Below are 27,902 nucleotides of genomic sequence, written 5' to 3' on the forward strand. Positions count from 1 at the left end.
ATATTTCTAAAAACCGGGTTGACTTTCATTCACTCTGGCATATCAAAACGCAGCTCCGAGAAGCAACGTGCTTCTCACACTCTAAACCTAGAGGCAGATTTAACTCCCTTAGGTAAGCGAACACCCAGCAGAGCAGTCTGAATGATACGTTCGTTTAGTGTTTTAGACGGAGATTTACAGCTATTTGGGAAATGCTTGCATTTGGCTGGGAAAATGCGTTTTCCCCTTCTTCACAGAAAGTGTTTAGAAACTCCTGCAAGCACACATCAGTTTAACTCCATAAGTTGAACGCACACATTGATTGCCGTTCTATAAGGTTTCTCCGTTTTGGTTTTTGAAGCAGATATTTCTCCAAACCGCATTTACTCTTATTCACTCTGTCATATCAAAACGCAGCTTTGAAAAGCAACGTGTGCTTCTCACTCTCTGAATCCATTCGCAGATTCAACTCCCTTAGTTAAGCGAACACCCAGGAGAGCAGTCTGAAGGATACGTTCGTTTTGGGTTTTAGACGGAGAATTACAGCTATTTGGGAAATGCTTGCATTTGGCTGAGAATATGCGTTTTCCGCTTCTTCACAGAAAGGGTTTAGAAACTCCTGCAAGGACATATAAGTTCAACTCCGTAAATTGAACGCACACATTGAAGGCCGTTCTGTTAGGTTGCTCCGTTTTGGTTTTAGAAGCAGATATTTCTTCAACCCGCGTTTACTCCCATTCACTCTGGCATATCAAAACTCAGTTCGGAGAAGCAACGTTCTTAACTCTCTGAATCTAAAGGCAGATTCAACTCCCTTAGGTAATCGAACACCCAGCAGAGCAGTCTGAAGCATACCTTCGTTTTGTGTTTTAGACGGAGATTTACAGCTATTTGGGAAATGCTTGCATTTGACTGGGAAAATGCGTTTTCCGCTTTTTCACAGAAAGGGATTAGAAACTCCTGAAAACACACCTCAATTTAACTTTGTAAGTTGAACGCACACATTGAAGGCCGTTCTCTTAGGTTGCTCCGTTCTGGATTTAGAAACAGATATTTCTTCAAACCGCGTTTACTCCCATTCACTCTGGCTTATCACAACGCAGCTTCGAGAAGCAATGCACTTCTCACTCTCTGAATCTAGAGGCAGATTCAACTCCCTTAGGTAAGCGAACACCCAGCAGAGCAGTCTGAAGGATACGTTCCTTTTGTGTTTTAGACGGAGATTTACAACTATTTGGGAAATGCTTGCATTTGGCTGGGAAAATGCGTTTTCCGCTTCTTCACAGAAAGGGTTTAGAAACTCCTGCAAACACAATTCTGTTTAACTCTGTAAGTTGAACGCACACATTGAAGGTTGTTCTGTTAGGTTGCTCCGTTTTGGTTTTAGAAGCAGATATTTGTCCAAACCGCGTTTACTCCCATTCACTCTGGGTTATCAAAACGCAGCTTCGAGAAGCAACGTGCTTCTAACTCTCTGAATCTAGATGCAGATTCAACTGCCTTAGGTAAACGCACACCCAGCAGAGCAGTCTGAAGCATACGTTCGTTTTGTGTTTTAGACGGAGATTTTTAGCTATTTGGGAAATAGTTGCATTTGCCTGTAAAAATGCGTTTTCCGCTTCTCCACAGAAAGGGATTAAAAACTCCTGAAAACACATTTCTGTTTACCTTTGGGAGTAGAACGCACACATTGAAGGCCGTTCAGTTAGCTTGCATCGTTTTGGTTTTAGAAGCAGATAATTCTTCAAACCGCGTTTACTCCCATTCACTCTGGCTTATCAAAACGCAGCTTCGAGAAGCAACGTGCTTCTCACTCTCTGAATCTAGAGGCAGATTCCACTCCCTTAGGTAAGCGAACACCCAGCAAAGCAGTCTGAAGGATACGTTCGTTTTGTGTTTTAGACGGAGATTTACAGCTATTTGGGAAATGCTTGCATTTGGCTGGGAAAATGCGTTTTCTGCTTATTCACAGAAAGGGTTTAGAAACTCCTGCATACACACTTCAGTTTAACTCTGTAAGTCGAACGCACACATTGAAGGCCGTTCTGTTAGGTTGCTCCGTTTTGGTTTTAGAAGCAGATATTTCTCCAAACCGCGTTTACTCCCATTCACTCTGTGTTATCTAAACGCAGCTTCGAGAAGCAACGTGCTTCTAACTCTCTGAATCTAGAGGCAGATTCCACTCCCTTAGGTAAGCGAACACCCAGCAGAGCAGTCTGAAGGATACGTTCGTTTTGTGTTTTAGACGGAGATTTACAGCTATTTGGGAAAGGCTTGCATTTGGCTGGGAAAATGCATTTTCCCCTTCTTCACAGAAAGTGTTTAGAAACTCCTGCAAGGACAAATCAGTTCAACTCCATAAATTGAACACACACATTGAAGGCCGTTCTGTTAGGTTGCTCCGTTTTGGTTTTAGAAGCAGATATTTCTCCAAACCGCGTTTACTCCCATTCACTCTGGCATATCAAAACGCAGCTCCGAGAAGCAACGTGCTTCTCACTCTCTGAATCTAGAGGCAGATTCAACTCCCTTAGGTCAGAAAACACCCAGCAGAGCAGTCTGAAGGATACGTTCGTTTTGTGTTTCAGACGGAGATTTACAGCTATTTGGGAAATGCTTGCTTTTGCCTGGAAAAATGCGTTTTGCGCTTCTTCACAGAAAGGGTTTAGAAACTCCTGCAAACACACATAAATTTAACTCCGTAAGTTGAACGCACACATTGAAGGCCGTTCTGTTAGGTTGCTCCGTTTTGGTTATAGAAGCAGATATATCTCCAAACCGCGTTTACTCCCATTCACTCTGGCATATCAGAACGCAGCTCCGAGAAGCAACGTGCTTCTCACTCTCTGAATCTAGAGGCAGATTACACTCCCTTAGCTAAGCCACCACCCAGGAGAGCAGTCTGAAGGATACGTTCGTTTTGTGTTTCAGACGGAGATTTACAGCTATTTGGGAAATGCTTGCTTTTGCCTGGGAAAATGCGTTTTGCGCTTCTTCACAGAAAGGGTTTAGAAACTCCTGCAAACACACATCAGTTTAACTCTGTAAGTTGAACGCACACATTGAAGGCCGTTCTGTTAGGTTGCTCCGTTTTGGTTTTAGAAGCAGATATTTCTTCAACCCGCGTTTACTCCCATTCACTCTGGCATATCAAAACTCAGTTCGGAGAAGCAACGTTCTTAACTCTCTGAATCTAAAGGCAGATTCAACTCCCTTAGGTAATCGAACACCCAGCAGAGCAGTCTGAAGCATACGTTCGTTTTGTGTTTTAGACGGAGATTTACAGCTATTTGGGAAATGCTTGCATTTGACTGGGAAAATGCGTTTTCCGCTTTTTCACAGAAAGGGATTAGAAACTCCTGAAAACACACCTCAATTTAACTTTGTAAGTTGAACGCACACATTGAAGGCCGTTCTCTTAGGTTGCTCCGTTCTGGATTTAGAAACAGATATTTCTTCAAACCGCGTTTACTCCCATTCACTCTGGCTTATCACAACGCAGCTTCGAGAAGCAATGCACTTCTCACTCTCTGAATCTAGAGGCAGATTCAACTCCCTTAGGTAAGCGAACACCCAGCAGAGCAGTCTGAAGGATACGTTCCTTTTGTGTTTTAGACGGAGATTTACAACTATTTGGGAAATGCTTGCATTTGGCTGGGAAAATGCGTTTTCCGCTTCTTCACAGAAAGGGTTTAGAAACTCCTGCAAACACAATTCTGTTTAACTCTGTAAGTTGAACGCACACATTGAAGGCCGTTCTGTTAGGTTGCTCCGTTTTGGTTTTAGAAGCAGATATTTGTCCAAACCGCGTTTACTCCCATTCACTCTGGGTTATCAAAACGCAGCTTCGAGAAGCAACGTGCTTCTAACTCTCTGAATCTAGATGCAGATTCAACTGCCTTAGGTAAACGCACACCCAGCAGAGCAGTCTGAAGCATACGTTCGTTTTGTGTTTTAGACGGAGATTTTTAGCTATTTGGGAAATAGTTGCATTTGCCTGTAAAAATGCGTTTTCCGCTTCTCCACAGAAAGGGATTAAAAACTCCTGAAAACACATTTCTGTTTACCTTTGGGAGTAGAACGCACACATTGAAGGCCGTTCAGTTAGCTTGCATCGTTTTGGTTTTAGAAGCAGATAATTCTTCAAACCGCGTTTACTCCCATTCACTCTGGCTTATCAAAACGCAGCTTCGAGAAGCAACGTGCTTCTCACTCTCTGAATCTAGAGGCAGATTCCACTCCCTTAGGTAAGCGAACACCCAGCAAAGCAGTCTGAAGGATACGTTCGTTTTGTGTTTTAGACGGAGATTTACAGCTATTTGGGAAATGCTTGCATTTGGCTGGGAAAATGCGTTTTCTGCTTATTCACAGAAAGGGTTTAGAAACTCCTGCATACACACTTCAGTTTAACTCTGTAAGTCGAACGCACACATTGAAGGCCGTTCTGTTAGGTTGCTCCGTTTTGGTTTTAGAAGCAGATATTTCTCCAAACCGCGTTTACTCCCATTCACTCTGTGTTATCTAAACGCAGCTTCGAGAAGCAACGTGCTTCTAACTCTCTGAATCTAGAGGCAGATTCCACTCCCTTAGGTAAGCGAACACCCAGCAGAGCAGTCTGAAGGATACGTTCGTTTTGTGTTTTAGACGGAGATTTACAGCTATTTGGGAAAGGCTTGCATTTGGCTGGGAAAATGCATTTTCCCCTTCTTCACAGAAAGTGTTTAGAAACTCCTGCAAGGACAAATCAGTTCAACTCCATAAATTGAACACACACATTGAAGGCCGTTCTGTTAGGTTGCTCCGTTTTGGTTTTAGAAGCAGATATTTCTCCAAACCGCGTTTACTCCCATTCACTCTGGCATATCAAAACGCAGCTCCGAGAAGCAACGTGCTTCTCACTCTCTGAATCTAGAGGCAGATTCAACTCCCTTAGGTCAGAAAACACCCAGCAGAGCAGTCTGAAGGATACGTTCGTTTTGTGTTTCAGACGGAGATTTACAGCTATTTGGGAAATGCTTGCTTTTGCCTGGAAAAATGCGTTTTGCGCTTCTTCACAGAAAGGGTTTAGAAACTCCTGCAAACACACATAAATTTAACTCCGTAAGTTGAACGCACACATTGAAGGCCGTTCTGTTAGGTTGCTCCGTTTTGGTTATAGAAGCAGATATATCTCCAAACCGCGTTTACTCCCATTCACTCTGGCATATCAGAACGCAGCTCCGAGAAGCAACGTGCTTCTCACTCTCTGAATCTAGAGGCAGATTACACTCCCTTAGCTAAGCCACCACCCAGGAGAGCAGTCTGAAGGATACGTTCGTTTTGTGTTTCAGACGGAGATTTACAGCTATTTGGGAAATGCTTGCTTTTGCCTGGGAAAATGCGTTTTGCGCTTCTTCACAGAAAGGGTTTACAAACTCCTGCAAACACACATCAATTTAACTCTGTAAGTTGAACGCACACATTGAAGGCCGTTCTGATAGGTTGCTCCGTTTTGGTTTTAGAAGCAGATATTTCTCCAAACCGCGTTTACTACCATTAACTCTGGCATATCAGAACGCAGCTCCGAGAAGCAACGTGCTTCTCACTCTCTGAATCTAGAGGCAGATTCCACTCCCTTAGCTAAGCCACCACCCAGGAGAGCAGTCTGAAGGATACATTCGTTTTGTGTTTCAGACGGAGATTTACAGCTATTTGGGAAATGCTTGCTTTTGCCTGGGAAAATGCGTTTTGCGCTTCTTCACAGAAAGGGTTTAGAAACTCCTGCAAACACACATCAGTTTAACTCTGTAAGTTGAACGCACACATTGAAGGCCGTTCTGTTAGGTTGCTCCGTTTTGGTTTTAGAAGCAGATATTTCTCCAAACCGCGTTTACTCCCATTCACTCTGGCATATCAAAACGCAGCTCCGAGAAGCAACGTGCTTCTCACTCTGAATCTAGAGGCAGATTCAACTCCCTTAGGTCATCGAACACCCAGAAGAGCAGTCTGAAGGATACGTTCGTTTTGTGTTTCAGACGGAGATTTACAGCTATTTGGGAAATGCTTGCTTTTGCCTGGGAAAATGCGTTTTGCGCTTCTTCACAGAAAGGGTTTAGAAACTCCTGCAAACACACATCAGTTTAACTCTGTAAGTTGAACGCACACATTGAAGGCCGTTCTGTTAGGTTGCTCCGTTTTGGTTTTAGAAGCAGATATTTCTCCAAACCGCGTTTACTCCCATTCACTCTGGCATATCAAAACGCAGCTCCGAGAAGCAACGTGCTTCTCACTCTCTGAATCTAGAGGCAGATTCAACTCCCTTAGGTCAGCGAACACCCAGCAGAGCAGTCTGAAGGATACGTTCGTTTTGTGTTTCAGACGGAGATTTACAGCTATTTGGGAAATGCTTGCTTTTGCCTGGGAAAATGCGTTTTGCGCTTCTTCACAGAAAGGGTTTAGAAACTCCTGCAAACACACATCAATTTAACTCTGTAATTTGAACGCACACATTGAAGGCCGTTCTGTTAGGTTGCTCCGTTTTGGTTTTAGAAGCAGATATTTCTCCAAACCGCGTTTACTCCCATTCACTCTGGCATATCACAACGCAGCTCCGAGAAGCAACGTGCTTCTCACTCTCTGAATCTAGAGGCAGATTCCACTCCCTTAGCTAAGCCACCACCCAGGAGAGCAGTCTGAAGGATACGTTCGTTTTGTGTTTCAGACGGAGATTTACAGCTATTTGGGAAATGCTTCTTTTGCCTGGGAAAATGCGTTTTGCGCTTCTTAACAGAAAGGGTTTAGGAACTCCTGCAAACACACATCAGTTTAACTCTGTAAGTTGAACGCACCCATTGAAGGCCGTTCTGTTAGGTTGCTCGGTTTTGGTTTTAGAAGCAGATATTTCTCCAAACCGCGTTTACTCCCATTCACTCTGTCATATCAGAACGCAGCTCCGAGAAGCAACGTGCTTCTCACTCTCTGAATCTAGAGGCAGATTCCACTCCCTTAGCTAAGCCACCACCCAGGAGAGCAGTCTGAAGGATACGTTCGTTTTGTGTTTCAGATGGAGATTTACAGCTATTTGTGAAATGCTTGCTTTTGCAAGGGAAAATGCGTTTCGCGCTTCTTCAAAGAAAGGGTTTAGAAATTCCTGCAAACACACATCAGTTTAACTCTGTAAGTTGAACGCACACATTGAAGGCCCTTCTGTTAGGTTGCTCCGTTTTGGTTTTAGAAGCAGATATTTCTCCAAACCGCGTTTACTCCCATTCACTCTGGCATATCAAAACGCAGCTCCGAGAAGCAACGTGCTTCTCACTCTGAATCAAGAGGCAGATTCAACTCCCTTAGGTCATCGAACACCCAGAAGAGCAGTCTGAAAAATACGTTCGTTTTGTGTTTCAGTCGGAGATTTACAGCTATTTGGGAAATGCTTGCTTTTGCCTGGGAAAATGCGTTTTGCGCTTCTTCACAGAAAGGGTTTAGAAACTCCTGCAAACACACATCAGTTTAACTCTGTAAGTTAAACGCACACATTGAAGGCCGTTCTGTTAGGTTGCTCCGTTTTGGTTTTAGAAGCAGATATTTCTCCAAACCGCGTTTACTCCCATTCACTCTGGCATATCAAAACGCAGCTCCGAGAAGCAACGTGCTTCTCACTCTCTGAATCTAGAGGCAGATTCAACTCCCTTAGGTCAGCGAACACCCAGCAGAGCAGTCTGAAGGATACGTCCGTTTTGTGTTTCAGACGGAGATTTACAGCTATTTGGGAAATGCTTGCTTTTGCCTGGGAAAATGCGTTTTGCGCTTCTTCACAGAAAGGGTTTACAAACTCCTGCAAACACACATCAGTTTAACTCTGTAAGTTGAACGCACACATTGAAGGCCGTTCTGTTAGGTTGCTCCGTTTTGGTTTTAGAAGCAGATATTTCTCCAAACCGTGTTTACTCCCATTCACTCTGGCATATCAAAACGCAGCTCCGAGAAGCAACGTGCTTCTCACTCTCTGAATCTAGAGGCAGATTCAACTCCCTTAGCTAAGCCACCACCCAGGAGAGCAGTCTGAAGGATACGTTCGTTTTGTGTTTCAGACGGAGATTTACAGCTATTTGGGAAATGCTTGCTTTTGCCTGGGAAAATGCGTTTTGCGCTTCTTCACAGAAAGGGTTTAGAAACTCCTGCAAACACACGAGTTTAACTCTGTAAGTTGAAAGCACACATTGAAGGCCGTTCTGTTAGGTTGCTCCGTTTTGGTTTTAGAAGCAGATATTTCTCCAACCCGCGTTTACTCCCATTCACTCTTGCATATCAAAACGCAGCTCCGAGAAGCAACGTGCTTCTCACTCTCTGAATCTAGAGGCAGATTCAACTCCCTTACCTAAGCCACCATCCAGGAGTGCAGTCTGAAGGATACGTTCGTTTTGTGTTTCAGACGGAGATTTACAGCTATTTGGGAAATGCTTGCTTTTGCCTGGGAAAATGCGTTTTGCGCTTCTTCACAGAAAGGGTTTAGAAACTCCTGCAAACACACATCAGTTTAACTCTGTAAGTTGAACGCACACATTGAAGGCCCTTCTGTTAGGTTGCTCCGTTTTGGTTTTAGAAGCAGATATTTCTCCAAACCGCGTTTACTCCCATTCACTCTGGCATATCAAAACGCAGCTCCGAGAATCAACGTGCTTCTCACTCTGAATCTAGAGGCAGATTCAACTCCCGTAGGTCATCGAACACACAAAAGAGCAGTCTGATGGATATGTTCGTTTTGTGTTTCAGTCGGAGATTTACAGCTATTTGGGAAATGCTTGCTTTTGCCTGGGAAAATGCGTTTTGCGCTTCTTCACAGAAAGGGTTTAGAAACTCCTGCAAACACACATCAGTTTAACTCTGTAAGTTGAACGCACACATTGAAGGCCGTTCTGTTAGGTTGCTCCGTTTTGGTTTTAGAAGCAGATATTTCTCCAAACCGCGTTTACTCCCATTCACTCTGGCATAACAAAACGCAGCTCCGAGAAGCAACGTGCTTCTCACTCTCTGAATCTAGAGGCAGATTCAACTCCCTTAGGTCAGCGAACACCCAGCAGAGCAGTCTGAAGGATATGTTCGTTTTGTGTTTCAGACGGAGATTTACAGCTATTTGGGAAATGCTTGCTTTTGCCTGGGAAAATGCGTTTTGCGCTTCTTCACAGAAAGGGTTTAGAAACTCCTGCAAACACACATCAGTTTAACTCTGTAAGTTGAACGCACACATTGAAGGCCGTTCTGTTAGGTTGCTCCGTTTTGGTTTTAGAAGCAGATATTTCTCCAAACCGCGTTTACTCCCATTCACTCTGGCATATCAAAACGCAGCTCCGAGAAGCAACGTGCTTCTCACTCTCTGAATCTAGAGGCAGATTCAACTCCCTTAGGTCATCGAACACCCAGCAGAGCAGTATGAAGGATACGTTCGTTTTGTGTTTCAGACGGAGATTTACAGCTATTTGGGAAATGCTTGCTTTTGCCTGGGAAAATGCGTTTTGCGGTTCTTCACAGAAAGGGTTTAGAAACTCCTGCAAACACACATCACTTTAACTCTGTAAGTTGAACGCACACATTGAAGGCCGTTCTGTTAGGTTGCTCCGTTTTGGTTTTAGAAGCAGATATTTCTCCAAACCGCGTTTACTCCCATTCACTCTGGCATATCAAAACGCAGCTCCGAGAATCAACGTGCTTCTCACTCTCTGAATCTAGAGGCAGATTCAACTCCCTTAGGTCAGCGAACACCTAGCAGAGCAGTCTGAAGGATACGTTCGTTATTTGTTTCAGACGGAGCTTTACAGCTATTTGGGAAATGCTTGCTTTTGCCTGGGAAAATGCGTTTTGCGCTTCTTCACAGAAAGGGTTTACAAACTCCTGCAAACACACATCAGTTTAACTCTGTAAGTTGAACGCACACATTGAAGGCCGTTCTGTTAGGTTGCTCCGTTTTGGGTGTAGAAGCAGATATATCTCCAAACCGAGTTTACTCCCATTCACTCTGGCATATCAAAACGCAGCTCCGAGAAGCAACGTGCTTCTCACTCTCTTTATCTAGAGGCAGATTCAACTCCCTTAGGTCATCGAACACCCAGCAGAGCAGTCTGAAGGATACGTTCGTTTTGTGTTTCAGACGGAGATTTACAGCTATTTGGGAAATGCTTGCTTTTGCCTGGGAAAATGCGTTTTGCGCTTCTTCACAGAAAGGGTATAGAAACTCCTGCAAACACACATCAGTTTAACTTTGTAAGTTGAACGCACACATTGAAGGCCGTTCTGTTAGGTTGCTCCGTTTTGGTTTTAGAAGCAGATATTTCTCCAAACCGCGTTTACTCCCATTCACTCTGGCATATCAAAACGCAGCTCCGAGAAGCAACGTGCTTCTCACTCTCTGAATCTAGAGGCAGATTCAACTCCCTTAGGTAAGCGAACACCCAGCAGAGCAGTCTGAAGGATACGTTCGTTTTCTGTTTCAGACGGAGATTTACAGCTATTTGGGAATTGCTTGCTTTTGCCTGGGAAAATGCGTTTTGCGCTTCTTCACAGAAAGGGTTTAGAAACTCCTGCAAACACACATCAGTTTAACTCTGTAAGTTGAACGCACACATTGAAGGCCGTTCTGTTAGGTTGCTCCGTTTTGGTTTTAGAAGCAGATATTTCTCCAAACCGCGTTTACTCCCATTCACTCTGGCATATCAAAACGCAGCTCCGAGAAGCAACGTGCTTCTCACTCTCTGAATCTAGAGGCAGATTCAACTCCCTTAGGTCAGCGAACACCCAGCAGAGCAGTCTGAAGGATACGTTCGTTTTGTGTTTCAGACGGAGATTTACAGCTATTTGGGAAATGCTTGCTTTTGCCTGGGAAAATGCGTTTTGCGCTCCTTCACAGAAAAAGTTTAGAAACTCCTGCAAACACACATCAGTTTAACTCTGTAAGTTGAACGCACACATTGAAGGACGTTCTGTTAGGTTGCTCCGTTTTGGTTTTAGAAGCAGATATTTCTCCAAACCGCGTTTACTCCCATTCACTCTGGCATATCAAAACGCAGCTACGAGAAGCAACGTGCTTCTCACTCTCTGAATCTAGAGGCAGATTCAACTCCCTTACGTCAGCGAACACCCAGCAGAGCAGTCTGAAGGATACGTTCGTTTTGTGTTTCAGACGGAGATTTACAGCTATTTGGGAAATGCTTGCTTTTGCCTGGGAAAATGCGTTTTGCGCTACTTCACAGAAAGGGTTTAGAAACTCCTGCAAACACACATCAGTTTAACTCTGTAAGTTGAACGCACACATTGAAGGCCGTTCTGTTAGGTTGCTCCGTTTTGGTTTTAGAAGCAGATATTTCTCCAAACCGCGTTTACTCCCATTCACTCTGGCATATCAAAACGCAGCTCCGAGAAGCAACGTGCTTCTCACTCTCTGAATCTAGAGGCAGATTCAACTCCCTTAGGTCAGCGAACACCCAGCAGAGCAGTCTGAAGGATACGTTCGTTTTGTGTTTCAGACGGAGATATACAGCTATTTGGGAAATGCTTCCTTTTGCCTGGGAAAATGCGTTTTGCGCTTCTTCACAGAAAGGGTTTAGAAACTCCTGCAAACACACATCAGTTTAACTCTGTAAGTTGAACGCACACATTGAAGGCCGTTCTGTTAGGTTGCTCCGTTTTGGTTTTAGAAGCAGATATTTCTCCAAACCGCGTTTACTCCCATTCACTCTGGCATATCAAAACGCAGCTCCGAGAAGCAACGTGCTTCTCACTCTCTGAATCTAGAGGCAGATTCAACTCCCTTAGGTCAGCGAACACCCAGCAGAGCAGTCTGAAGGATACGTTCGTTTTGTGTTTCAGACGGAGATTTACAGCTATTTGGGAAATGCTTGCTTTTGCCTGGGAAAATGCGTTTTGCGCTTCTTCACAGAAAGGGTTTAGAAACTCCTGCAAACACACATCAGTTTAACTCTGTAAGTTGAACGCACACATTGAAGGCCGTTCTGTTAGGTTGCTCCGTTTTGGTTTTAGAAGCAGATATTTCTCCAAACCGCGTTTACTCCCATTCACACTGGCATATCAAAACGCAGCTCCGAGAAGCAACGTGCTTCTCACTCTCTGAATCTAGAGGCAGATTCAACTCCCTTAGGTCAGCGAACACCCAGCAGAGCAGTCTGAAGGATACGTTCGTTTTGTGTTTCAGACGGAGATTTACAGCTATTTGGGAAATGCTTGCTTTTGCCTGGGAAAATGCGTTTTGCGCTTCTTCACAGAAAGGGTTTAGAAACTCCTGCAAACACAGATCAGTTTAACTCTGTAAGTTGAACGCACACATTGAAGGCCGTTCTGTTAGGTTGCTCCGTTTTGGTTTTAGAAGCAGATATTTCTCCAAACCGCGTTTACTCCCATTCACTCTGGCATATCAAAACGCAGCTCCGAGAAGCAACGTGCTTCTCACTCTCTGAATCTAGAGGCAGATTCAACTCCCTTAGGTCAGCGAACACCCAGCAGGGCAGTCTGAAGGATACGTTCGTTTTGTGTTTCAGACGGAGATATACAGCTATGTGGGAAAGGCTTCCTTTTGCCTGGGAAAATGCGTTTTGCGCTTCTTCACAGAAAGGGTTTAGAAACTCCTGCAAACACACATCAGTTTAACTCTGTAAGTTGAACGCACACATTGAAGGCCGTTTTGTTAGGTTGCTCCGTTTTGGTTTTAGAAGCAGATATTTCTCCAAACCGCGTTTACTCCCATTCACTCTGGCATATCAAAACGCAGCTCCGAGAAGCAACGTGCTTCTCACTCTCTGAATCTAGAGGCAGATTCAACTCCCTTAGGTCAGCGAACACCCAGCAGAGCAGTCTGAAGGATACGTACGTTTTGTGTTTCAGACGGAGATTTACAGCTATTTGGGAAATGCTTGCTTTTGCCTGGGAAAATGCGTTTTGCGCTTCTTCACAGAAAGGGTTTAGAAACTCCTGCAAACACACATCAGTTTAACTCTGTAAGTTGAACGCACACATTGAAGGCCGTTCTGTTAGGTTGCTCCGTTTTGGTTTTAGAAGCAGATATTTCTCCAAACCGCGTTTACTCCCATTCACACTGGCATATCAAAACGCAGCTCCGAGAAGCAACGTGCTTCTCACTCTCTGAATCTAGAGGCAGATTCAACTCCCTTAGGTCAGCGAACACCCAGCAGAGCAGTCTGAAGGATAAGTTCGTTTTGTGTTTCAGACGGAGATTTACAGCTATTTGGGAAATGCTTGCTTTTGCCTGGGAAAATGCGTTTTGCGCTTCTTCACAGAAAGGGTTTAGAAACTCCTGCAAACACAGATCAGTTTAACTCTGTAAGTTGAACGCACACATTGAAGGCCGTTCTGTTAGGTTGCTCCGTTTTGGTTTTAGAAGCAGATATTTCTCCAAACCGGGTTTACTCCCATTCACTCTGGCATATCAAAACGCAGCTCCGAGAAGCAACGTGCTTCTCACTCTCTGAATCTAGAGGTAGATTCAACTCCCTTAGGTCAGCGAACACCCAGCAGAGCAGTCTGAAGGATACCTTCGTTTTGTGTTTCAGACGGAAATTTACAGCTATTTGGGAAATGCTTGCTTTTGCCTGGGAAAATGCGTTTTCCGCTTCTTCACAGAAAGGGTTTAGAAACTCCTGCAAACACACATCAATTTAACTCTGTAAGTTGAACGGACACATTGAAGGCCGTTCTGTTAGGTTGCTCCGTTTAGGTTTTAGAAGCAGATATTTCTCCAAACCGCGTTTACTCCCATTCACTCTGGCATATCAGAACGCAGCTCCGAGAAGCAACGTGCTTCTCACTCTCTGAATCTAGAGGCAGATTCAACTCCCTTAGCTAAGCCACCACCCAGGAGAGCAGTCTGAAGGATACGTTCGTTTTGTGTTTCAGACGGAGATATACAGCTATTTGGGAAATGCTTGCTTTTGCCTGGGAAAATGCGTTTTGCGCTTCTTCACAGAAAGGGTTTACAAACTCCTGGAAACACACATCAGTTTAACTCTGTAAGTTGAACGCACACATTGAAGGCCGTTCTGTTAGGTTGCTCCGTTTTGGTTTTAGAAGCAGATATTTCTCCAAACCGCGTTTACTCCCATTCACTCTGGCATATCAGAACGCAGCTCCGAGAAGCAACGTGCTTCTCACTCTCTGAATCTAGAGGCAGATTCAACTCCCTTAGCTAAGCCACCACCCAGGAGAGCAGTCTGAAGGATACTTTCGTTTTGTGTTTCAGACGGAGATTTACAGCTTTTTGGGAAATGCTTGCTTTTGCCTGGGAAAATGCGTTTTGCGCTTCTTCACAGAAAGGGTTTAGAAACTCCTGCAAACACACATCAGTTTAACTCTTTAAGTTGAACGCACACATTGAAGGCCGTTCTGTTAGGTTGCTCCGTTTTGGTTTTAGAAGCAGATATTTCTCCAAACCGCGTTTACACCCATTCACTCTGGCATATCAGAACGCAGCTCCGAGGAGCAACGTGCTTCTCACTCTCTGAATTTAGAGGCAGATTCAACTCCCTTAGCTAAGCCACCACCCAGGAGAGCAGTCTGAAGGATACGTTCGTTTTGTGTTTCAGACGGAGATTTACAGCTATTTGGGAAATGCTTGCTTTTGCCTGGGAAAATGCGTTTTGCGCTTCTTCACAGAAAGGGTTTACAAACTCCTGCAAACACACATCAGTTTAACTCTGTAAGTTGAACGCACACATTGAAGGCCGTTCTGTTAGGTTGCTCCGTTTTGGTTTTAGAAGCAGATATTTCTCCAAACCGCGTTTACTCCCATTCACTCTGGCATATCAAAACGCAGCTCCGAGAAGCAACGTGCTTTTCACTCTCTGAATCTAGAGGCAGAGTCAACTCCCTTAGGTCAGCGAACACCCAGCAGAGCAGTCTGAAGGATACGTTCGTTTTGTGTTTCAGACGGAGATTTACAGCTATTTGGGAAATGCTTGCTTTTGCCTGGGAAAATGCGTTTTGCGCTTCTTCACAGAAAGGGTTTAGAAACTCCTGCAAACACACATCAGTTTAACTCTGTAAGTTGAACGCACACATTGAAGGCCGTTCTGTTAGGTTGCTCCGTTTTGGTTTTAGAAGCAGATATTTCTCCAAACCGCGTTTACTCCCATTCACTCTGGCATATCAGAACGCAGCTCCGAGAAGCAACGTGCTTCTCACTCTCTGAATCTAGAGGCAGATTCAACTCCCTTAGCTAAGCCACCACCCAGGAGAGCAGTCTGAAGGATACTTTCGTTTTGTGTTTCAGACGGAGATTTACAGCTATTTGTGAAATGCTTGCTTTTGCCTAAGAAAATGCGTTTTGCGCTTCTTCACAGAAACAGTTTAGAAACTCCTGCAAACACACATCAGTTTAACTCTGTAAGTTGAACGCACACATTGAAGGCCGTTCTGTTAGGTCACTCCGTTTTGGTTTTAGAAGCAGATATTTCTCCAAACCGCGTTTACTCCCATTCACTCTGGCATATCAAAACGCAGCTCCGAGAAGCAACGTGCTTCTCACTCTCTGAATCTAGAGGCAGAATCAACTCCCTTAGGTCAGCGAACACCCAGCAGAGCAGTCTGAAGGATACGTTCGTTCTGTGTTTCAGACGGAGATTTACAGCTATTTGGGAAATGCTTGCTTTTGCCTGGGAGAATGCGTTTTGCGCTTCTTCACAGAAAGGGTTTAGAAACTCCTGCAAACACACATCAGTTTAACTCTGTAAGTTGAAGGCACACATTGAGGGCCGTTCTGTTAGGTTGCTCCGTTTTGGTTTTAGAAGCAGATATTTCTCCAAACCGCGTTTACTCCCATTCACTCTGGCATATCAAAACGCAGCTTCGAGAAGCAACGTGCTTCTCACTCTCTGAATCTAGAGGCAGATTGAACTCCCTTAGGTCAGCGAACACCCAGCAGAGCAGTCTGAAGGATACGTACGTTTTGTGTTTCAGACGGAGATTTACAGCTATTTGGGAAATGCTTGCTTTTGCCTGGGAAAATGCGTTTTGCGCTTCTTCACAGAAAGGGTTTAGAAACTCCTGCAAACACACATCAGTTTAACTCTGTAAGTTGAACGCACACATTAAAGGCCGTTCTGTTATGTTGCTCCGTTTTGGTTTTAGAAGCAGATATTTCTCCAAACCGCGTTTACTCCCATTCACTCTGGCATATCAGAACGCAGCTGCGAGAAGCAATGTGCTTCTCACTCTCTGAATCTAGAGGAAGATTCAACTCCCTTAGCTAAGCCACCACCCAGGAGAGCAGTCTGAAGGATACTTTCGTTTTGTGTTTCAGACGGAGATTTACAGCTTTTTGGGAAATGCTTGCTTTTGCCTGGGAAAATGCGTTTTGCGCTTCTTCACAGAAAGGGTTTAGAAACTCCTGCAAACACACATCAGTTTAACTCTGTAAGTTGAACGCACACATTGAAGGCCGTTCTGTTAGGTTGCTCCGTTTTGGTTTTAGAAGCAGATATTTCTCCAAACCGCGTTTACACCCATTCACTCTGGCATATCAGAACGCAGCTCCGAGGAGCAACGTGCTTCTCACTCTCTGAATTTAGAGGCAGATTCAACTCCCTTAGCTAAGCCACCACCCAGGAGAGCAGTCTGAAGGATACTTTCGTTTTGTGTTTCAGACGGAGATTTACAGCTATTTGGGAAATGCTTGCTTTTGCCTGGGAAAATGCGTTTTGCGCTTCTTCACAGAAAGGGTTTACAAACTCCTGCAAACACACATCAGTTTAACTCTGTAAGTTGAACGCACACATTGAAGGCCGTTCTGTTAGGTTGCTCCGTTTTGGTTTTAGAAGCAGATATTTCTCCAAACCGCGTTTACTCCCATTCACTCTGGCATATCAAAACGCAGCTCCGAGAAGCAACGTGCTTTTCACTCTCTGAATCTAGAGGCAGAGTCAACTCCCTTAGGTCAGCGAACACCCAGCAGAGCAGTCTGAAGGATACGTTCGTTTTGTGTTTCAGACGGAGATTTACAGCTATTTGGGAAATGCTTGCTTTTGCCTGGGAAAATGCGTTTTGCGCTTCTTCACAGAAAGGGTTTAGAAACTCCTGCAAACACACATCAGTTTAACTCTGTAAGTTGAACGCACACATTGAAGGCCGTTCTGTTAGGTTGCTCCGTTTTGGTTTTAGAAGCAGATATTTCTCCAAACCGCGTTTACTCCCATTCACTCTGGCATATCAGAACGCAGCTCCGAGAAGCAACGTGCTTCTCACTCTCTGAATCTAGAGGCAGATTCAACTCCCTTAGCTAAGCCACCACCCAGGAGAGCAGTCTGAAGGATACTTTCGTTTTGTGTTTCAGACGGAGATTTACAGCTATTTGTGAAATGCTTGCTTTTGCCTAAGAAAATGCGTTTTGCGCTTCTTCACAGAAAGGGTTTAGAAACTCCTGCAAACACACATCAGTTTAACTCTGTAAGTTGAACGCACACATTGAAGGCCGTTCTGTTAGGTCACTCCGTTTTGGTTTTAGAAGCAGATATTTCTCCAAACCGCGTTTACTCCCATTCACTCTGGCATATCAAAACGCAGCTCCGAGAAGCAACGTGCTTCTCACTCTCTGAATCTAGAGGCAGAATCAACTCCCTTAGGTCAGCGAACACCCAGCAGAGCAGTCTGAAGGATACGTTCGTTCTGTGTTTCAGACGGAGATTTACAGCTATTTGGGAAATGCTTGCTTTTGCCTGGGAAAATGCGTTTTGCGCTTCTTCACAGAAAGGGTTTAGAAACTCCTGCAAACACACATCAGTTTAACTCTGTAAGTTGAAGGCACACATTGAGGGCCGTTCTGTTAGGTTGCTCCGTTTTGGTTTTAGAAGCAGATATTTCTCCAAACCGCGTTTACTCCCATTCACTCTGGCATATCAAAACGCAGCTTCGAGAAGCAACGTGCTTCTCACTCTCTGAATCTAGAGGCAGATTGAACTCCCTTAGGTCAGCGAACACCCAGCAGAGCAGTCTGAAGGATACGTACGTTTTGTGTTTCAGACGGAGATTTACAGCTATTTGGGAAATGCTTGCTTTTGCCTGGGAAAATGCGTTTTGCGCTTCTTCACAGAAAGGGTTTAGAAACTCCTGCAAACACACATCAGTTTAACTCTGTAAGTTGAACGCACACATTGAAGGCCGTTCTGTTAGGTTGCTCCGTTTTGGTTTTAGAAGCAGATATTTCTCCAAACCGCGTTTACTCCCATTCACTCTGGCATATCAGAACGCAGCTCCGAGAAGCAACGTGCTTCTCACTCTCTGAATCTAGAGGCAGATTCAACTCCCTTAGCTAAGCCACCACCCAGGAGACCAGTCTGAAGGATACGTTCGTTTTGTGTTTCAGACGGAGATTTACAGCTATTTGGGAAATGATTGCTTTTGCCTGGGAAAATGCGTTTTGCGCTTCTTCACAGAAAGGGTTTAGAAACTCCTGCAAACACACATCAGTTTAACTCTGTAAGTTGAACGCACACATTGAAGGCCGTTCTGTTAGGTTGCTCCGTTTTGGTTTTAGAAGCAGATATTTCTCCAAACCGCGTTTACTTTCATTCACTCTGGCATATCAAAACGCAGCTACGAGAAGCAACGTGCTTCTCACTCTCTGAATCTAGAGGCAGATTCAACTCCCTTAGGTCAGCGAACACCCAGCAGAGCAGTCTGAAGGATACGTTCGTTTTGTGTTTCAGACAGAGATTTACAGCTATTTGAGAAATGCTTGCTTTTGCCTGGGAAAATGCGTTTTGCGCTACTTCACAGAAAGGGTTTAGAAACTCCTGCAAACACACATCAGTTTAACTCTGTAAGTTGAACGCACACATTGAAGGCCGTTCTGTTAGGTTGCTCCGTTTTGGTTTTAGAAGCAGATATTTCTCCAAACCGCGTTTACTCCCATTCACTCTGGCATATCAAAACGCAGCTCCGAGAAGCAACGTGCTTCTCACTCTCTGAATCTAGAGGCAGATTCAACTCCCTTAGGTCAGCGAACACCCAGCAGAGCAGTCTGAAGGATACGTTCGTTTTGTGTTTCAGACGGAGATATACAGCTATTTGGGAAATGCTTGCTTTTACCTGGGAAAATGCGTTTTGCGCTTCTTCACAGAAAGGGTTTAGAAACTCCTGCAAACACACATCAGTTTAACTTTGTAAGTTGAACGCACACATTGAAGGCCATTCTGTTAGGTTGCTCCGTTTTGGTTTTAGAAGCAGATATTTCTCCAAACCGCGTTTACTCCCATTCACTCTGGCATATCAAAACGCAGCTCCGAGAAGCAACGTGCTTCTCACTCTCTGAATCTAGAGGCAGATTCAACTCCCTTAGGTCAGCGAACACCCAGCAGAGCAGTCTGAAGGATACGTTCGTTTTGTGTTTCAGACGGAGATTTACAGCTATTTGGGAAATGCTTGCTTTTGCCTGGGAAAATGCGTTTTGCGCTTCTTCACAGAAAGGGTTTAGAAACTCCTGCAAACACACATCAGTTTAACTCTGTAAGTTGAACGCACACATTGAAGGCCGTTCCGTTAGGTTGCTCCGTTCTGGTTTTAGAAGCAGATATTTCTCCAAACCGCGTTTACTCCCATTCACTCTGGCATATCAAAACGCAGCTCCGAGAAGCAACGTGCTTCTCACTCTCTGAATCTAGAGGCAGATTCAACTCCCTTAGGTCAGCGAACACCCAGCAGAGCAGTCTGAAGGATACGTTCGTTTTGTGTTTCAGACGGAGATTTACAGCTATTTGGGAAATGCTTGCTTTTGCCTGGGAAAATGCGTTTTGCGCTTCTTCACAGAAAGGGTTTAGAAACTCCTGCAAACACACATCAGTTTAACTCTGTAAGTTGAACGCACACATTGAAGGCCGTTCTGTTAGGTTGCTCCGTTTTGGTTTTAGAAGCAGATATTTCTCCAAACCGCGTTTACTCCCATTCACTCTGGCATATCAAAACGCAGCTCCGAGAAGCAACGTGCTTCTCACTCTCTGAATCTAGAGGCAGATTCAACTCCCTTAGGTCAGCGAACACCCAGCAGAGCAGTCTGAAGGATACCTTCGTTTTGTGTTTCAGACGGAAATTTACAGCTATTTGGGAAATGCTTGCTTTTGCCTGGGAAAATGCGTTTTGCGCTTCTTCACAGAAAGGGTTTAGAAACTCCTGCAAACACACATCAATTTAACTCTGTAAGTTGAACGGACACATTGAAGGCCGTTCTGTTAGGTTGCTCCGTTTCTATTTTAGAAGCAGATATTTCTCCAAACCGCGTTTACTCCCATTCACTCTGGCATATCAGAACGCAGCTCCGAGAAGCAACGTGCTTCTCACTCTCTGAATCTAGAGGCAGATTCAACTCCCTTAGCTAAGCCACCACCCAGGAGAGCAGTCTGAAGGATACGTTCGTTTTGTGTTTCAGACGGAGATTTACAGCTATTTGGGAAATGCTTGCTTTTGCCTGGGAAAATGCGTTTTGCGCTTCTTCACAGAAAGGGTTTACAAACTCCTGCAAACACACATCAGTTTAACTCTGTAAGTTGAACGCACACATTGAAGGCCGTTCTGTTAGGTTGCTCCGTTTTGGTTTTAGAAGCAGATATTTCTCCAAACCGCGTTTACTCCCATTCACTCTGGCATATCAAAACGCAGCTCCGAGGAGCAACGTGCTTCTCACTCTCTGAATCTAGAGGCAGATTCAACTCCCTTAGGTCAGCGAACACCCAGCAGAGCAGTCTGAAGGATACGTTCGTTTTGTGTTTCAGACGGAGATTTACAGCTATTTGGGAAATGCTTGCTTTTGCCTGGGAAAATGCGTTTTGCGCTTCTTCACAGAAAGGGTTTAGAAACTCCTGCAAACACACATCAGTTTAACTCTGTAAGTTGAACGCACACATTGAAGGCCGTTCTGTTAGGTTGCTCCGTTTTGGTTTTAGAAGCAGATATTTCTCCAAACCGCGTTTAATCCCATTCACTCTGGCATATCAAAACGCAGCTCCGAGAAGCAACGTGCTTCTCACTCTCTGAATCTAGAGGCAGATTCAACTCCCTTAGGTCAGCGGACACCCAGCAGAGCAGTCTGAAGGATACGTTCGTTTTGTGTTTCAGACGGAGATATACAGCTATTTGGGAAATGCTTGCTTTTGCCTGGGAAAATGCGTTTTGCGCTTCTTCACAGAAAGGGTTTAGAAACTCCTGCAAACACACATCAGTTTAACTCTGTAAGTTGAACGCACACATTGAAGGCCATTCTGTTAGGTTGCTCCGTTTTGGTTTTAGAAGCAGATATTTCTCCAAACCGCGTTTACTCCCATTCACTCTGGCATATCAAAACGCAGCTCCGAGAAGCAACGTGCTTCTCACTCTCTGAATCTAGAGGCAGATTCAACTCCCTTAGGTCAGCGAACACCCAGCAGAGCAGTCTGAAGGATACCTTCGTTTTGTGTTTCAGACGGAAATTTACAGCTATTTGGGAAATGCTTGCTTTTGCCTGGGAAAATGCGTTTTGCGCTTCTTCACAGAAAGGGTTTAGAAACTCCTGCAAACACACATCAATTTACCTCTGTAAGTTGAACGGACACATTGAAGGCCGTTCTGTTAGGTTGCTCCGTTTCTATTTTAGAAGCAGATATTTCTCCAAACCGCGTTTACTCCCATTCACTCTGGCATATCAGAACGCAGCTCCGAGAAGCAACGTGCTTCTCACTCTCTGAATCTAGAGGCAGATTCAACTCCCTTAGCTAAGCCACCACCCAGGAGAGCAGTCTGAAGGATACGTTCGTTTTGTGTTTCAGACGGAGATATACAGCTATTTGGGAAATGCTTGCTTTTGCCTGGGAAAATGCGTTTTGCGCTTCTTCACAGAAAGGGTCTACAAACTCCTGCAAACACACATCAGTTTAACTCTGTAAGTTGAACGCACACATTGAAGGCCGTTCTGTTAGGTTGCTCCGTTTTGGTTTTAGAAGCAGATATTTCTCCAAACCGCGTTTACTCCCATTCACTCTGGCATATCAAAACGCAGCTCCGAGAAGCAACGTGCTTCTCACTCTCTGAATCTAGAGGCAGATTCAACTCCCTTAGGTCAGCGAACACCCAGAAGAGCAGTCTGAAGGATACGTTCGTTTTGTGTTTCAGACGGAGATTTACAGCTATTTGGGAAATGCTTGCTTTTGCCTGGGAAAATGCGTTTTGCGCTTCTTCACAGAAAGGGTTTAGAAACTCCTGCAAACACACATCAATTTAACTCTGTATGTTGAACGCACACATTGAAGGCCGTTCTTTTAGGTTGCTCCGTTTTGGTTTTAGAAGCAGATATATCTCCAAACCGCATTTACTCCCAGTCACTCTGGCATATCAAAACGCAGCTCCGAGAAGCAACGTGCTTCTCACTCTCTGAATCTAGAGGCAGATTCAACTCCCTTAGCTGAGCCACCACCCAGGAGAGCAGTCTGAAGGATACGTTCGTTTTGTGTTTCAGACGGAGATTTACATCTATTTGGGAAATGCTTGCTTTTGCCTGGGAAAATGCGTTTTGCGTTTCTTCACAGAAAGGGTTTAGAAACTCCTGCAAACATACGACTTTAACTCTGTAAGTTGAACGCACACATTGAAGGCCATTCTGTTAGGTTGCTCCGTTTTGGTTTTAGAAGCAGATATTTCTCCAAACCGCGTTTACTCCCATTCACTCTGGCATATCAAAACGCAGCTCCGAGAAGCAACGTGCTTCTCACTCTCTGAATCTAGAGGCAGATTCAACTCCCTTACCTAAGCCACCATCCAGAAGTGCAGTCTGAAGGATACGTTCGTTTTGTGTTTCAGACGGAGATTTACAGCTATTTGGGAAATGCTTGCTTTTGCCTGGGAAAATGCGTTTTGCGCTTCTTCACAGAAAGGGTTTAGAAACTCCTGCAAACACACATCAGTTTAACTCTGTAAGTTGAACGCACACATTGAAGGCCGTTCTGTTAGGTTGCTCCGTTTTGGTTTTAGAAGCAGATATTTCTCCAAACCGCGTTTACTCCCATTCACTCTGGCATATCAAAACGCAGCTCCGAGAAGCAACGTGCTTCTCACTCTCTGAATCTAGAGGCAGATTCAACTCCCTTAGGTCAGCGAACACCCAGCAGAGCAGTCTGAAGGATACGTTCGTTTTGTGTTTCAGACGGAGATTTACAGCTATTTGGGAAATGTTTGCTTTTGCCTGGGAAAATGCGTTTTGCGCTTCTTCACAGAAAGGGTTTAGAAACTCCTGCAAACACACATCAGTTTAACTCTGTAAGTTGAACGCACACATTGAAGGCCGTTCTGTTAGGTTGCTCCGTTTTGGTTTTAGAAGCAGATATTTCTCCAAACCGCGTTTACTCCCATTCACTCTGGCATATCAGAACGCAGCTCCGAGAAGCAACGTGCTTCTCACTCTCTGAATCTAGAGGCAGATTCAACTCCCTTAGCTAAGCCACCACCCAGGAGAGCAGTCTGAAGGATACGTTCGTTTTGTGTTTCAGACGGAGATTTACAGCTATTTGGGAAATGCTTGCTTTTGCCTGGGAAAATGCGTTTTACGCTTCTTCACAGAAAGGGTTTAGAAACTCCTGCAAACACACATCAGTTTAACTCTGTAAGTTGAACGCACACATTGAAGGCCGTTATGTTAGGTTGCTCCGTTTTGGTTTTAGAAGCAGATATTTCTCCAAACCGCGTTTACTCCCATTCACTCTGGCATATCAAAACGCAGCTCCGAGAAGCAACGTGCTTCTCACTCTCTGAATCTAGAGGCGGATTCAACTCCCTTAGGTCAGCGAACACCCAGCAGAGCAGTCTGAAGGATACGTTCGTTTTGTGTTTCAGACGGAGATATACAGCTATTTTGGAAATGCTTGCTTTTGCCTGGGAAAATGCGTTTTGCGCTTCTTCACAGAAAGGGTTTAGAAACTCCTGCAAACACACATGAGTTTAACTCTGTAAGTTGAACGCACACATTGAAGGCCGTTCTGTTAGGTTGCTCCGTTTTGGTCTTAGAAGCAGATATTTCTCCAAACCGCGTTTACTCCCATTCACTCTGGCATATCAGAAGGCAGCTCCGAGAAGCAACGTGCTTCTCACTCTCTGAATCTAGAGGCAGATTCCACTCCCTTAGCTAAGCCACCACCCAGGAGAGCAGTCTGAAGGATACGTTCGTTTTGTGTTGCAGACGGAGATATACAGCTATTTGTGAAATGCTTGCTTTTGCCAGGGAAAATGCGTTTTGCGCTTCTTCACAGAAAGGGTTTAGAAACTCCTGCAAACACACATCAGTTTAACTCTGTAAGTTGAACGCACACATTGAAGGCCGTTCTGTTAAGTTGCTCCGTTTTGGTTTTAGAAGCAGATATTTCTCCAAACCGCGTTTACTCCCATTCACTCTGGCATATCAGAACGCAGCTCCGAGAAGCAACGTGCTTCTCACGCTCTGAATCTAGAGGCAGATTCCACTCCCTTAGCTAAGCCACCACCCAGAAGAGCAGTCTGAAGGATACGTTCGTTTTGTGTTTCAGACGGAGATTTACAGCTATTTGTGAAATGCTTGCTTTTGCCTGGGAAAATGCGTTTTGCGCTTCTTCACAGAAAGGGTTTAGAAACTCCTGCAAACACACATCTGTTTAACTCTGTAAGTTGAACGCACACATTGAAGGCCGTTCTGTTAGGTTGCTCCGTTTTGGATTTAGAAGCAGATATTTCTCCAAACCGCGTTTACTCCCATTCACTCTGGCATATCAAAACGCAGCTCCGAGAAGCAACGTGCTTCTCACTCTCTGAATCTAGAGGCAGATTCAACTCCCTTAGGTCAGCGAACACCCAGCAGAGCAGTCTGAAGCATACGTTCGTTTTGTGTTTCAGACGGAGATTTACAGCTATTTGGGAAATGCTTGCTTTTGCCTGGGAAAATGCGTTTTGCGCTTCTTCACAGAAAGGGTTTAGAAACTCCTGCAAACACACATCAATTTAACTCTGTATGTTGAACGCACACATTGAAGGCCGTTCTTTTAGGTTGCTCCGTTTTGGTTTTAGAAGCAGATATATCTCCAAACCGCGTTTACTCCCATTCACTCTGGCATATCAGAACGCAGCTCCGAGAAGCAACGTGCTTCTCACTCTCTGAATCTAGAGGCAGATTCAACTCCCTTAGCTAAGCCACCACCCAGGAGAGCAGTCTGAAGGATACGTTCGTTTTGTGTTTCAGACGGAGATTTACAGCTATTTGGGAAATGCTTGCTTTTGCCTGGGAAAATGCGTTTTGCGTTTCTTCACAGAAAGGGTTTAGAAACTCCTGCAAACACACGACTTTAACTCTGTAAGTTGAACGCACACATTGAAGGCCGTTCTGTTAGGTTGCTCCGTTTTGGTTTTAGAAGCAGATATTTCTCCAAACCGCGTTTACTCCCATTCACTCTGGCATATCAAAACGCAGCTCCGAGAAGCAACGTGCTTCTCACTCTCTGAATCTAGAGGCAGATTCAACTCCCTTAGGTCCTCGAACACCCAGAAGAGCAGTCTGAAGGATACGTTCGTTTTGTTTCAGACGGAGATTTACAGCTATTTGGGAAATGCTTGCTTTTGCCTGGGAAAATGCGTTTTGCGCTTCTTCACAGAAAGGGTTTAGAAACTGCTGCAAACACACATCAGTTTAACTGTGTAAGTTGAACGAACACATTGAAGGCCGTTCTGTTAGGCTTCTCCGTTTTGGTTTTAGAAGCAGATATTTCTCCAAATCGCGTTTACTCCCATTCACTCTGGCATATCAAAACGCAGCTCCGAGAAGCAACGTGCTTCTCACTCTCTGAATCTAGAGGCAGATTCAACTCCCTTAGGTCAGCGAACACCCAGCAGAGCAGTCTGAAGGATACGTTCGTTTTTTGTTTCAGACGGAGATTTACAGCTATTTGGGAAATGCTTGCTTTTGCCTGGGAAAATGCGTTTTGCGCTCCTTCACAGAAAGGGTTTAGAAACTCCTGCAAACACACATCAGTTTAACTCTGTAAGTTGAACGCACACATTGAAGGCCGTTCTGTTAGGTTCTTCCGTTTTGGTTGTAGAAGCAGATATTTCTCCAAACCGCGTTTACTCCCATTCACTCTGGCATATCAGAACGCAGCTCCGAGAAGCAACGTGCTTCTCACTCTCTGAATCTAGAGGCAGATTCAACTCCCTTAGGTCAGCGAACACCCAGCAGAGCAGTCTGAAGGATACGTTCGTTTTGTGTTTCAGACGGAGATTTACAGCTATTTGGGAATTGCTTGCTTTTGCCTGGGAAAATGCGTTTTGCGCTTCTTCACAGAAAGGGTTTAGAAACTCCTGCAAACACACATCAGTTTAACTCTGTAAGTTGAACGCACACATTGAAGGCCGTTCTGTTAGGTTGCTCCGTTTTGGTTTTAAAAGCAGATATTTCTCCAAACCGCGTTTACTCCCATTCACTCTGGCATATCAAAACGCAGCTCCGAGAAGCAACGTGCTTCTCACTCTCTGAATCTAGAGGCAGATTCAACTCCTTTAGGTCAGCGAACACCCAGCAGAGCAGTCTGAAGGATACGTTCGTTTTTTGTTTCAGACGGAGATTTACAGCTATTTGGGAAATGCTTGCTTTTGCCTGGGAAAATGCGTTTTGCGCTCCTTCACAGAAAGGGTTTAGAAACTCCTGCAAACACACATCAGTTTAACTCTGTAAGTTGAACGCACACATTGAAGGCCGTTCTGTTAGGTTGCTCCGTTTTGGTTTTAGAAGCAGATATTTCTCCAAACCGCGTTTACTCCCATTCACTCTGGCATATCAGGACGCAGCTCCGAGAAGCAACGTGCTTCTCACTCTCTGAATCTAGAGGCAGATTCAACTCCCTTAGCTAAGCCACCACCCAGGAGAGCAGTCTGAAGGATACTTTCGTTTTGTGTTTCAGACAAAGATTTACAGCTATTTGTGAAATGCTTGCTTTTGCCTGGGAAAATGCGTTTTGCGCTTTTTCACAGAAAGGGTTTAGAAACTCCTGCAAACACACATCAGTTTAACTCTGTAAGTTGAACGCACACATTAAAGACCGTTCTGTTAGGTTACTCCGTTTTGGTTTTAGAAGCAGATATTTCTCCAAACCGCGTTTACTCCCATTCACTCTGGCATATCAAAACGCAGCTCCGAGAAGCAACGTGCTTCTCACTCTCTGAATCTAGAGGCAGATTCAACTCCCTTAGGTCAGCGAACACCCAGCAGAGCAGTCTGAAGGATATGTTCGTTTTGTGTTTCAGACGGAGATTTACAGCTATTTGGGAAATGCTTGCTTTTGCCTGGGAAAATGCGTTTTGCGCTTCTTCACAGAAAGGGTTTAGAAACTCCTGCAAACACACATCAATTTAACTCTGTATGTTGAACGCACACATTGAAGGCCGTTCTTTTAGGTTGCTTTGTTTAGGTTTTAGAAGCAGATATATCTCCAAACCGAGTTTACTCCCATTCACTCTGGCATATCAGAACGCAGCTCCGAGAAGCAACGTGCTTCTCACTCTCTGAATCTAGAGGCAGATTCAACTCCCTTAGCTAAGCCACCACCCAGGACAGCAGTCTGAAGGATACGTTCGTTTTGTGTTTCAGACGGAGATTTACAGCTATTTGGGAAATGCTTGCTTTTGCCTGGGAAAATGCGTTTTGCGCTTCTTCACAGAAAGGGTTTAGAAACTCCTGCAAACACACATCAGTTTAACTCTGTAAGTTGAACGCACACATTGAAGGCCGTTCTGTTAGGTTTTCCGTTTTGGTTTTAGAAGCAGATATATCTCCAAACCGCGTTTGCTCCCATTCACTCTGGCATATCAAAACGCAGCTCCGAGAAGCAACGTGCTTCTCACTCTCTGAATCTAGAGGCAGATTCAACTCCCTTAGGTCAGCGAACACCCAGCAGAGCAGT

Source organism: Callithrix jacchus, chromosome 1, assembly GCF_049354715.1.
Source record: "Callithrix jacchus isolate 240 chromosome 1, calJac240_pri, whole genome shotgun sequence".
NCBI classification, from domain to species: domain Eukaryota; kingdom Metazoa; phylum Chordata; class Mammalia; order Primates; family Cebidae; genus Callithrix; species Callithrix jacchus.